Source organism: Pleurodeles waltl, chromosome 10, assembly GCF_031143425.1.
Source record: "Pleurodeles waltl isolate 20211129_DDA chromosome 10, aPleWal1.hap1.20221129, whole genome shotgun sequence".
Classification (NCBI taxonomy): domain Eukaryota; kingdom Metazoa; phylum Chordata; class Amphibia; order Caudata; family Salamandridae; genus Pleurodeles; species Pleurodeles waltl.
This window is the reverse complement of record NC_090449.1, coordinates 418382168-418394707: the sequence shown is the minus strand read 5'-3', so window position 1 is coordinate 418394707 and position 12540 is coordinate 418382168.

Here is a 12540-nt window from a genome sequence, read left to right as displayed (position 1 = left end):
TTGATTGGACCATTTGAAGCCAACCTATGAACCCTCCAATGGAAGACCCTACTGGATTTGAACTGTTGTTTATTTAAACCTGGTGCACAAGAAGAAAGCAGCCATTACCAGCCATTAGCCATTAGCCATTATCCATTTAGGACCTTGGCCATTACCCATTGCACCCATTGAGGACATTGGACATTATTGCCCATTGCAGCCATTATGGCCCATCTTGCCGACTTCGTCATTTTGCCATCTTTTACGATGCCAATTGATGTTCGACGCCCTTTTGAATGAGACTTTGATGCTTTCTCTAATCGAGAGAAAGAGACTTTAAGAAATTCTCGCCCTAGAGACTTTAACTTTGATCTGCCCCTTTGCATAAAGTAGTAGTTTTGTCCTTTTATCTTGCCGCTGTGAGGCAATTGCCCCGTCCACCCTGCCCTTTGCCCCCGTCCCATTCTGATCGAAACCGGTACCTGTGAGACGAAGACTTCCTTGAGTGCTGATTGAATTTGGTAAATATGAAATGAAAATGTACAATTGCATTGTGTTTCTTTTTAGGTAACCAACTGCTGATTTTTGATAAGAGCCCTAGTTAGGAGTTTTCCAAATTAATGTTGCTAAATTGTTTTTGCATGAAGTCCCACATGCAGATGCTAATTTGAGGTTAGATGAGGATTCATTTGTTGCACGATGCAATTTGAGACCTTGTTATGCTGACTAATGTATGCAATTAGCCCATTACAGATTATAGTTTTAGTGGTTTGCGTTGCTATTATCGAATGTATTGTTATTCAAATGCTGCATAGATTGCATCTTTTTCGCCGTTATGGACAGCTATTAATGTTCATTTACATATACCATTTGGTGTTGAGACACATTTATATCGTGCTAGCTTTGTTAATATAGGGAAATAAATTCATTAAGTTTGAATGAACTGGTGTGGTTATTCATGGCCGAAAGGTCATGGTTCGCCGAAATGTTTTCTGGATTAATTGTGAAGTGTTATGTTGATCAGGGCATTGCTTATGTTCGTTATTGATTATTGATTTGATTAAATTGATTACTCTCGGGTGAAGAGAGCCCCACTTGGTCAAAAGATTCATCGACCCAAGAGCGTCCAGATACAGGTAATTTATTAGGTACGGAATGCTCTATCAGTAGATGGTAGCAGAGGACGGTTTCGCACTTTGTGGGCCCCACTCGAGAGGTAACGGTTTCGCCCTTTGGGACCCCACTCGAGAGGTAACGGTTTCGCCCTTTGGGACCCCACTCGAGAGGTAACGGTTTCACCCTTTGGGACCCCGCTCGAGAGGTAACGGTTCCACCCTTTGGGGATCCCACTCGAGAGGTATATGGTGTTGAATTGACGGTTACGCTCTTTGAGACCCCACTCGAGAAGTATATGGTGTTGAATTAGATTTTTCTTGGGTAAAACAGATTGAGAGAATGATGATGCCCTAAGTCCCCCGCGACTTTCCCGGGATCTCGGAGCTTGCGAATGGAGAGAATGGAGGTGTGAAATTGGCGTTGGCGGTACCAGTGACGGTATGAGTGAAGTTAGGATTTTGCGCTTGCACAGCTTATTGCCGCAGATTGTTTGAAAAGGTTGCGAGGATTTTAGAGAATAGCGGAGGTGCGACTCCGAGTGTGAGAGTAGGGAAGTCGTCGAACTTCATGTGCATGTGGCGCTTTGTGCAGAAAAAGGTCCACGTGGTTGTTGTTGTTGAGACGGGCCCTGCGAGGTCAAGAGACTCCGGAGTATGTTGAAAAGTGTATGAGACACTTGTTTTATGTTGTGGTCTGGTCGGTTTAATAGGTTGACCGGGCGTGGTCAACGAGTCGGTACGTGTGTTAAGGGAGTGAAAGAAAACTTCGACTTCTGGCTTTGACAAATTCTAAGTGCACTAGAATAGATCAATGACAAGTTGAGAGCAGAGTCTGCGGGTCAGAATTTGCTTGCGAAAGTGGGGACCGAGAAAGATGGAATAACTGCCGAGGCTAGTGAAAAATCCCTAAGGTCCTGAAGCGATTGTGTTACCCTTCCTGTAGTAAACCGACAGATCTGTTTTATTATTATTTGGTTGCTCGCGATACATGCTAGAAGTTGTTACGAGAGGAGCTGAGTGAAGGAGGACAAGCCGCGAGGCTTTGTCAGCCGCAGTGTGTGTGAGTGTGACGTCACTAGGAGCCGCGCTGGGATAGGTTGGTTGCAGAGAAGGGTCGCGCACGGATTGGACGCAGTCCGTGGGGCTCGATTGGAAGGGGAAAGGCAAGCGAAGAGTATTCCGGGAATTAAAGTCACCTATTGATTACAAACTTTGTGAAATAAAAGACGAGAAAATGAAATTTTTTAAAGCATTAAAGAGTGCGATGAAGGGGGAGTCTTACATTAAAGCAAGCGTAGGAGAGGAGACGCCACCCGAAGGTACACCAGCTTACATTGTAATGGAGGAAAGGGGGGTAGCTCCGTGCCTTTGGCTAAAGCAATGGCACAAGCTGACAGAGAGACATGGGAGTGTAGCGTTCCCGATCCATGGGACATTCAATATAAGGATCCTAGAGAATTTGAGATTCGCGATGTACGACATGAAGGTACCTCCAAGGCCAGCACAGTTTGAGGCTCTAGCGATTTGGGAACTAATGGCTAGACAGCAACAGCAAAAGAAGTTCGAGGCCAGGATAAGAAAGGTAGAAAAGACACTAGCGGACGCTAGGTGGGACAATGCACAGAAGGTGTGGAGGTCAGATATATTGCAGGGGATAAAATTGTTTCCCGCAATTACTAAGGAAGAAGAGGCGACAGGCAAGAAAGCTACCTGTAAGACAAACAGGAGGTGTTCCAAAGATAGAGAAGACGAGTCAGAGGATGAGGAGTTCATCATGCAATTGCTGAACGACCGTCCACCACCTTATGTAGAGAGTGAACAAGGTCCAAGTACCAGTTCTGCCCCTCCGGCACCGGTACAGAATAATGAAACTCCGAATTTAGAAACGCCATCGGGATCTAAGGACCCGAGTTTACTGTTCACCCCGCAGATACCACAGGTTAGGAGAATATATCCAGATGTGCCTATGTTGAAAACAGCAGAAAATTATCAGCCGCAGGTCCCAAGGTACTACAGCAGTGACAACAGTACGGGAATGATTATAGATCCACCCGTAATGGGAGTACAGAATGGTCGCAACCCAACATTGGCACAAGCTGAATCAACCCAGCCTTTGATGTCTCAAAAGCAGATGCAGGGGGGAACCGCACATGCTCAGATGACGGGGAGTCAGACGGGCATGCCGGCAATGATGACTCATAGTGTGGGAATGAACATGCCTCAGAACATGGGGAATGGACAGAACCCAGATGCGATATCCCTACCCATTACTGTAGGTCCACCGGTACCTTTGTACATTCAGCCTAACTCAGGTATGAGCGGTCAAGGATCAGTGATGCAGAATGGGACGGAAAGGAGGTGCATAGAAAACACTCCAGAGACAACTCCGATAGCGGCTCTGCCAACTGGATCTGGGTCCTTGATGGAGTTTAGTCCCATATGTGCTCAGTCAACAGTGGTGAGGTTGAGTCCCCTACTGATGATACCGCTATCATCGAACACTGAAAAGTTGCCGCTACCATCAATGGCAGTCGATGTGAATGCTACACTGATGGGGTTGAATGCGCAACAGCTGACACAGTGGTTCAACAGTCTGAATTCCACACAAAGCTCAGCCAGTGGGAAGGGAGAGGACTATCTGAATAGGGTAAGGTTGAACATGGAAGCAGAAGAATTGGTGGAAGGGACTATGGGTTTGAATAGGTTAGAGTCCTACTCGGAAGAAGAGCTGAGCTATCTATGTCCCAGGATTACGAGAGAAGTGAACAAGGTACATAGAAGGTTGCAAGAAATAGCTGACAAAAACGGGGTTGAGATAGACAAGACAAAACACTTGAGCAGGAGCTATAGATTGGATTTCGGGACCACAGACTTTGAAGACATGAGGTCAGCAGGCATGAAAACGCACCTTAGAGAATTGCTGCAGAGTGCACAAGTGTGGAGGTGCTTAGACAAATGGGAAAGCAGATGGGCAAAGAAAAAGGAAAAGAAGAAAGATAGTGTCCCAGAGCATAAGGAGAGAAGACCACAGAGTAGTGATGCAATAACCATGTTACCAATGAGGGAGACAGCAGGGGGAAAATTAATACATGTACCGTGGCACAGAAGCGACATTCAGTCTTTTACGGATGATTTTCCCAAACTGAGAGAGAAACCGATTGAATGGTATCAGCAGACTGATAGGTTTGTGAAGCTTGCAAAATGTCTTTGGGAAGACCTGAACACCCTCTTTGAGATTGTGGTTCCGGCAGATTTGTGGGAAGACTGCAAAAGGGCTGTAGGTTGGCCGACAAGTGAACCAGAGAGAGACAGGGATACGGGTGCACCATCACCTATGGTAATGAGCTTGTACTATAAGGTGATTGAGCATTTGAAGACGAAGGTTGCCGCGAAAAATGTGGATTGGCAGAAGATTGATCGAACTGCTCAAGAGGCTAAAGAGTCGATTCATGGTTACTATGAGAGGTTGTTGAAGGCGTTCAAGAACTACAGTGACACGGAAACAATAGAGGCGAAGGACATGCTTCATTTTGTGTTTAGATTTGTGGAAGGGCTGAGACCAGAGATAAGTCAGATGATAAAGACGCATTTGATTTGTTGGCAGTCGAAACCTATTGATGAGGTGTTGAATTATGCGAAATACTGTAGCGACGAAATTGAAGTGAAACAGAAAAGGTTGAAAGAGAAAGTGATGATGATGCAACTTAAAGCAGCTCAGACAGGTTTGCAAGAGTTCCAAGGGTTTCAACAGCAGATACCGCAGCCGCAGCCGCAGGGAAATATGGTGTTTCAGCCACAGGCGAGAGGCAGAGGCAGAGGAGGCTTTGGGAGTAATGGTCCGGATTTGAACACTGTTGCGATTCCGAATGGTGTGCAGGCAATGAAAAGGGTGATGCTGTGTCACGTGTGCGGAATCGTCGGACATTGGAAATGCGAGTGCCCGATGGTGGTGCAGGAAGGTGCAGGTGTTGGTCAGCAAAACAATGAAGTCAATGCATTCCAGACAATGAGGGGACCGAAAATGAGAGGTCCAAACCCAAATTTTCAGACCATAAATCAGCTGCAGGGATTACAGCCCATGCAGCCGCAGCAGATGCAGATGCCCCGTATGCAGATGACGCAAATGCAGCCAATGCAACAGCAGTTTCCCATGGTACCTAATCAGCAAATGCAAATACCTTTGGCACCAGTGAGTCAGCAGCAAGTGATGGTTCCTCCACAGGTCTCGGGTCAGGTGATGAATACAAATGGCACAGTACAACAGTTCCCATTACACAGTGAGAATGGAATAAACAATGTATGGGAGAGTGAAAGTTCAGATGAGGAGGGAAATTGTGTGCTTGCAGCATCCTTGGAAGTTGATCAAAAGGGTCCATATGTGGAGGGAAGAGTTATGGGTCATCGTGTTTCATTCTTGGTTGACACAGGAGCCACACGTTCAACTGTTAGGAGCATTGAAGTACCAAATTTGCCACTCTCAGGGAGAACAGTTCAAGTAGTGGGAGTAGCAAACAGGTACCTGACGAACCCAATCACAGATCCAGTACAAGTCAGAATTGGTAACTATCAAGGGTCACATAAATTTGTGGTATGTGACTCAAGCCCGATAGCACTGTTAGGGAGAGACCTATTGTGCAAATTGGGATGTTCGATTATGTGTTCGAACGATGGAATTAGAATTCAGACGAGCAGTGATGAGGAAGAAGAGGACAGTGTAGAAGGGGATGAGATGGAAACTGTCGATGAATAATATCCTCTGATTAACCTTTTTCCGATGATAACTGAAGAAGATATTCCAGCTGAATTACGGGAAACAGTCGGAAAGGAAGTGTGGGATATGACAGGAAAAGAGGTGGGATTGGTGAAAGGAGTGGAACCAGTGAAAGTGACCATAAAACCCAATGTAACCTTTCCCCAGACCCCACAATACCACATGGCACAAGACACCCTCATGAAAGTCGCCCAACTCATTGACGAGTTTGTAAAACAGGGAGTACTGAAAGAAGTGTTAAGCAGTCCATGTAATTCACCAATCATGGGACTAATAAAGCCGAGTGGAAAGGTCCGAATCGTGCAGGACTTGAGGAAAATAAATGACATCATAGTTAAATGCTGCCCTGTAGTACCGAATCCAGCTGTGATAATGTTTCAAGTCCCTTGCGATGCCGAGTGGTTCTCAGTCATCGACTTGTCACAAGCATTCTTTTCGGTGCCTCTTCATGAGGACAGCCAATTTCTCTTTTGTTTCAAATTCATAGATAGAGTTTACAGTTGGTGTCGAATTCCTCAAGGGTTTTCTGAGTCACCGTCAATTTTCAATCAGATTCTAAAGAAAGACTTGGAAGCGTTAGAATTGCCATTCGAGTCAACCCTAGTACAGTACATTGATGACTTACTGATTGCATCTAAGACAGAAAGTGGCTGCACAGCCAACACCATTGCTCTACTGAACCATTTGGGGAGGAATGGACACAAGGTGTCTCCTTCAAAGTTGCAGTTCTGTCAGAAGAAAGTGAAATACTTGGGTCATCAAATAGAGAAAGGGTCACGGAGAATAATGAAAGAAAGAATAACAAGTGTACTTCAAATGAGTCCACCAAAGACAAGGAGGGAGGTGAGGAGGTTTTGAGGGCTGGTGAGCTACTGTCGCCAGTGGATTCCCAACTTCTCAACTCTAGCAAAGCCTTTACTGAAACTGACCCAGAAGGATGCCTTGGATGAAATTGAGCTGAAAGGAGATGAGATGGATGCTTTTATTGAATTGAAAGAATGCATGTGCAGGGCTCCAGCTTTAGGTATGCCTGATTACACAAAGCCTTTCACATTGTTTTGTCATGAACGTGATGCATGTTCTTTGTCTGTCTTGACCCAAGCCCATGGTGGCATAAACAGACCAGTAGCGTATTTTTCAGCTACTTTGGATCCGGTCGCAGCAGCACTGCCAGGGTGTTTGCGCGCCGTAGCAGCAGTTGGTATCAGCCTCACTCAGAGTGAAGGAATAGTGATGGGACACCCATTAACAGTCATGGTCCCTCACTCAGTTGAGATACTTTTGACCCGCTCCCGAACGCAACACATGACTGGAGCAAGACTCACAAGGTATGAAACAATAATTCTGGGCTCACCGAACGTGCAGCTGAAAAGGTGCACTACGTTGAATCCAGCAACCTTGCTTCCCGGTGAAAATGCTGAAATTGAGAACGCTGAAGACGTCGAGCACGACTGCCTTCAGGTGACTGAATTTTGCACAAAACCCCGACCTGATATTAGGGATACCAAGCTTGATGAAAATGACCATATTATTTTTGTTGATGGTTCATGTCTAAGAGATGGGTTGGGAATTTTGAAAGCAGGATATGCTGTATGTACTGTAACAGGTGTCTTGGAAGCGTCCTGGCTTCAAGGAGTCTATTCCGCACAAGTAGCAGAGCTTGTAGCCCTTACAAGAGCATGCCAACTGTCTACATTGATGAAGGTTACCATTTACACTGACAGTCAGTACGGGTTTGGAATTGTGCACGACTTTGGGCAACTATGGTCACAGAGAGGTTTCCTGACCTCTTCAGGGTCCCCAGTGAAAAACGGGGAGAGAATAAGGGAATTGTTACACGCCATTCAAATGCCAGCCGAAATTGCAGTGGTAAAGTGTAGTGCTCATACAAAAGGACAGGACTATGTTTCCCTGGGAAATGCATATGTGGATCAAGTCGCAAGATTTTGTGCCTTGAACTGTATATTGCTCAGGGATGAATGGAATTTGATAAGTGAGCCAGAGCTCGAACCAGCTGAAGCATTTGCCTTGAAGATCGTGGATACAATGGATGAACTAAAAGCATTACAGAATAGCGTCAGGGAGGATGAAAGAGCTTCCTGGATTAAGTCACAATGTACAAGGAGACCAGATGAGTTATGGGTTTCAAATGAGGGAAAATTTGTTTTACCAAATAGTCTCTTATCGCAGCTAGCGCGGTTCTATCATGGGCAGGCTCACCTAGGGAGAGATGCCATGATAAGTTTGTTCAAAACTGATTGGTTTAACCCCAGATTCCGTCAAGTTGCAGAAGCAGTTTGCCATCGTTGTGTCATTTGTCAGCAGATGAACCCAGGAAAGGGAACGGTTGTGAACATGAGCCACATTGGCAGGGCGGGTGGCCCGTTCAGCAGAATGCAGATGGACTTTATTGAGATGCCTGTGCATGGAGGTCTGAAGTATGTGTTGGTGATTGTGTGCATTTTTAGTTACTGGATTGAAGCATACCCCACACGTAGAAATGACAGCCTTACAGTTGCAAAACTATTGTTGAGGGAGTTGATACCACGTTTCGGATTCCCGATCTCTTTAGAATCAGATAGAGGAAGTCACTTCAATAACGAGGTGATAAAGTTACTTTGCGCAGCGCTGAACATTGAGCAAAAACTGCATTGTAGCTATCGCCCTGAAGCCTCAGGACTGGTGGAACAAATGAATGGTACACTGAAATCAAGAATGGCGAAAATATGTGCATCGACAAATTTGAAATGGCCTGACGCATTGCCTTTGGTGTTAATGTCAATGAGAAACACCCCTGACAGAAAGACTGGATTGTCCCCGCACGAAATTCTCATGGGCAGGGCCATGAGACTTCCTGCAGTTCCCGCAAACGCGCTTTTGAATATTACAGATGATATGGTGTTAGACTACTGCAAAGGTCTGGCTGACGTGGTTCGCTCTTTCTCTAACCAGGTGGAAGCAACCACCTTGCCACCGATCCAAGGTCCAGGACACACACTGAAAGCAGGTGACTGGGTCGTGATAAAGAAGCACATGAGGAAGTCGTGTCTGGAACTCCGTTGGAAAGGCCCTTTCCAAGTGATCCTGACGACCACTAACGCTGTGAAGTGTGCGGGAGTTCCCAACTGGATTCACGCCAGTCATACAAAGAAGGTGTTGTGTCCCACAGATGAGGAAGTTGAAGCGCTGAAACTGCCAATACCTGATAACAAAGTGCCGAGCGCTGAGACAGAGCAAAACAGAACTAGAAGTGAACAGGCAGAAATAGAGGAGAGAGAAATATTCTCTGAGGACGAAACAACCGATTCACTTGGGGAAGACCAAGGAGAAACCTCAGACAGCGACGAAGCAGCTGAAGGTAACAAAGAGCCTGAAGCAGCTGAAAGTGACAAAGAGCCTGAAGAAAGTAACGGTGACAAAGGGCTCGAAAGAGGTGAAGAAGCAGGAGAGCCTGATCAGAGGAGGGCTTTCCCAGAAGCAGACGGTACAGAAAAAGAAAAGGAAAACCTGATTGACTCCCCAGAAGGAGGGGACAAGGCAGAACAGAACGAAACTGTTCAAACTTCTTCAGAAGAGATCGCAGGTCCATCAAGTGGACACAGTGCAAAGAGAAGACCAAGTATATCACCAGTAAAACTAAGAACTAGAGAAACGTTGAACGACAGTGAAGGGCCAAGAGTGAAAGAGAAAAGAAAGGAAGTGTCTGTCGTGGTACCAACATCAAGTGAAGAAAAAGACTTGGCCAAAGAGGAAAGTACCAGTGAGGCAGAATCAAAGAGAGATGCAAAATTGAAAAGGAAAAGGATACCAAACAGGAGATATTCCGGTCCAGAATGGGCATATGTAGTCAATGACGATTGGACCGACGAATTTGTATCTCTTAGCCTCGAGAACGAAGAAGAAGAGATACCAATAGAAAAGAAAAGTTTTATGGACACTATTGACTGAAAAAAAAAAAAAAAAAAAACTGATAAATGACATTGCTTGCTATAATCTAACGTGATACAACCAGCCGAGACATTGCTAAACCGGATGAGACATCTGCTAACTTGATAACACTTTGATAACCTGATTGACTCTTAAACCCGATTGAGACAACGTTGCTAACTGATAAAAGACTGAGTTATTGCCGAATTGAGACAAATGCTGCTAACCGATAAGTGACTGGGCTCCTGAAGAAAACTGTGTGAACATTGCGCTCGTTCAGCTTTGTAACAAATTGCTAAATCGTTTCTTTTATAAGTGCTTCTAGCTCTCTGATTCTATACAGATCATGACTAAGTACGCTACACAAAACAGTAGAGTGAAATATTGTAAATATGCGTGTATAGGCTTGATAACTGCATGTGTACTAATATTAATGGCAATAGTGCTTGCAACGCGTGGTAAGGGTGAGAATGAGAAAATTGATGCTTCTACTTCTGCTCCTGTTACTGTCACTGAACTAACTGCATTGAAAAGACTAGAATTAGATGAGAGACACTTGCATGATAAGAAGGAACTTTCGAATAATGTTTTCTATCGCCTACTAACAGAATATGTTGAGACTATGGATGCGAAAGATTGTTATGTGTGTACACAGATACCGACATCGGTAACGGAAGGGGTGACTTATCACCACATGCCTCTTACATATGGGATTACATGTAGTTTAGTAACTTCTAGATTTTATGGTCAGACTAACATACAGTATTTTTACTCAAATTATGATGTTACCTTTGCATATGTTCCTATAATAACGCAACTAAGCCAGATTGCTAAAGATTGGGATGCTAAAATAATGAGGGAATTTTTCAAGCCAATGCAACCTTTTGAAACAGCTCACGCTCATAGGGAAAACCTTACCTGCTCGCTCTCTGCAGTAGAAATAAGCTTTTTAGATCGCACAGATGATAGAAGGGCACAAATGATTGCGAAATTAGAAAAAGAGCTAAGTAAGAGGACTTCAGTAGATAATTATGCTTTTGCCGCAATAAAAACACAAGGGAAAATAGCTTTAGACGCTTGGCATGTAGGGAAATTTTGTATATATCGTGGTGAATCTTATTATGATAACATTTTCGTGGGAGCGAGTGAATGTAAACATACGTTTATCTTTAAGGCCAAATGGACATTCATGCTGAACGGACTTGACCCTGTCATACCTGGTGTATATTACATTTGTGGGCATAATGCCTATTATCGTCTTCCAAAAGGATGGTGGGGGAGATGTTATTTGGGTATAGGGTTCCCAAAGGTTTATCAACTGGATGACCTATCGGTGATTCCAAAGACGCCTGGATCTCATCGTATCCAGAAAAGAGAGACCGCAGCTGCTGTGGTAGGAGATATATTTGGAGCCATGATTCCTTCATTGGGAGTTGTGTTGAATTCCATCAAAATAAGAAAGTTGTCTACTATAGTGGATAACATGTTGACAAAGTTTTCAGGTGCTATAATCCTGATGGATGCTGAACTTGCAGCAGAAAGAGCTATGACTCTTCAAAATAGGCTTGCCCTAGACATTCTTTTAGCAAAGGATGGCGGCGTTTGCAAAATGCTTGGTGCGCGTCACTGTTGCACGTATATACCAGACAACAGTGTGAAGATTAAAACAATGCTTGCAAATCTAACAAAAGAGAGTGCAGACTTGAAGGAATTGAAAGAACCAGGAGTTTGGGAGAAGGTTGGAAAGGGAGTTGCTTCAGTGGGAAATTGGCTTGGTGGCATTTGGAATGGAATATTACTAAAAATAATACAGGGAATACTAATAGTACTAATTTGCATCTTTGGGATTTGGGGAATAAAGAGGGGAATACTAATGATCATGGCAAGAATTAAGAGAAGGAAGGAAGAGAAAATGACGAAAAGAATGGCAGAAGAATACAAGGCAAGAACAAGGGGAACTAAAAGGCAAAGAGAACTGACAGAATTTTAATGGAATAAAATTTGTGGGAATAGTTTTGTGTGATGACAATAGTCATCAGAGGAGGGATTGATGACGCAGAAACAAAGGTTTTACATTTATTAGCGCATAAACGTAGTGCTGCAATTATCAAGTGTGACATTAACCGAACTAATAAAGATTGTACGGGGACAAATGTGCCCTCAGAGTAGTTCGCCAACATTTATAAGCGTGCTTTATATAACGTGATGTATTAGAATTGTACTAATCTGACATAACCGTAAACGTGTGCCATGATTTGCTTGTTTGAAATGTTTTAACTTAGCATAACTTTAGTGGAGGCTTCGGCCTAGTTGCCTTGTCTCACGGTTTAGATGCTCGTGTTTTTCTAATGTGCTAATAAAACGTGTATTCTTGCTTGAAGCTGTACTTTTCCAGTGAGATCGGTTCACATGCTTATCTTTAAGGTTTCGTGCCAGCCTGGCATCTTCTTCTTTGCTTCAAGGTCAATCTGCAGGTGCAGACAATGGAAGCTCTGAAAGTGAGTTAATTGGTAAAATATGTAGCAACTTACGTTCCCGACCCCAAGGATAATGTATGCCTAGGTAGAAGCTTGTGAATTGTTGTTTTTGATTGGACAATTTGAAGCCAACCTATGAACCCTCCAATGGAAGACCCTACTGGATTTGAACTGTTGTTTATTTAAACCTGGTGCACAAGAAGAAAGCAGCCATTACCAGCCATTAGCCATTATCCATTTAGGACCTTGGCCATTACCCATTGGACCCATT